The sequence below is a fragment of the Solanum tuberosum genome, unplaced genomic scaffold (genome assembly GCF_000226075.1).
Source record: "Solanum tuberosum cultivar DM 1-3 516 R44 unplaced genomic scaffold, SolTub_3.0 scf00266, whole genome shotgun sequence".
Classification (NCBI taxonomy): domain Eukaryota; kingdom Viridiplantae; phylum Streptophyta; class Magnoliopsida; order Solanales; family Solanaceae; genus Solanum; species Solanum tuberosum.
Genome location: NW_006239201.1, coordinates 336,867 through 337,907, shown reverse-complemented (window position 1 = coordinate 337,907; position 1,041 = coordinate 336,867). Strand labels below are relative to the sequence as shown.

Below are 1,041 nucleotides of genomic sequence, written 5' to 3'. Positions count from 1 at the left end.
TATATATATATATATATACGGGTCAATAATCAACCCAAACTTAAGCGCGTTGAGCCGATTATAATTTCATGGACTAGTTTTGTCACTTCTACTTAAACCTTATCTTTTTTCAAAAATAAATCCAGCAACAATGTATATAACTTAAGCTCGTTAAAAATACATGATGGAAGCCCGTTTCTTGAGTGAGAGAGACACCTAAATCAGCCACACATGACTGCAAAATATGGTCACCTTTTAATACAAATATCCAAATTATCAACCATAGCCTCCACAAGTGCATAACTAAAAGCATAACCACCACCACCAAAAGCCATATTAAATGAATGTGCAACATTTGATGCATGTGTTTCTGAATTCATCCCAACATAAAAATATTTCCTATGATCATACTTTGACAAAACCTCAACCAAATTATCTATGAAAAAAATTGTGTCATCACCAGCCATAATGTACCATCTAGCACTCTTGTTATCCATCTTGAATGCCTCGTCTACAATGCGAGCCATTCGTATGGTTTGTTGAATCGAATGTATTGGAATGTATGCGTCCACCGATTTAGATGGGACCGGGTCCTCAGCACAATTACAATGACAAACAGTAAAATAAATGTTGAAAGTAAAGATTGCACAAACAACTTTACATGGAAACCTCCTTGCTCAAGGGAGTAAAACCACGACCTGTTCTCAACAGGACTTTTCAAACTGCTTCCACTAATCTTCTCAAGCAAAAGTAAATAGACTAAGAAATACCTCCTATCACTTAGCTAAGCCAGAGCAGATACAACACTGCCCACTATACTAATCCTAACCGATTAATATAGACTTTAGAGTAAGAAACTAAGTTATCCTTAACCTATTTCTTACAATGATTCTCACAAGTTTGAAACGTTTCTTTCACAAGTGAAACGAATCCTACAATATAAGAACTATTACAAGCAGACAAATGCAGCTGGTACAGAATGCAAATAGAAGAACTTCTATCAGGTCCCTTGCTATTTTGAAGCATGAAAATATCTCTCTTTGAATGAATGAATGAATGAAT

General features: G+C 35.3%; 1 pseudogene; it reads right to left on the bottom strand.

The window, feature by feature from the left end:
- LOC107062877 (uncharacterized) overlaps positions 1–506 on the bottom strand; it is an 11,831-nt pseudogene extending 11,325 nt beyond the window's left edge.
- Between the last annotated feature and the right edge of the window lie 535 nt (positions 507–1,041).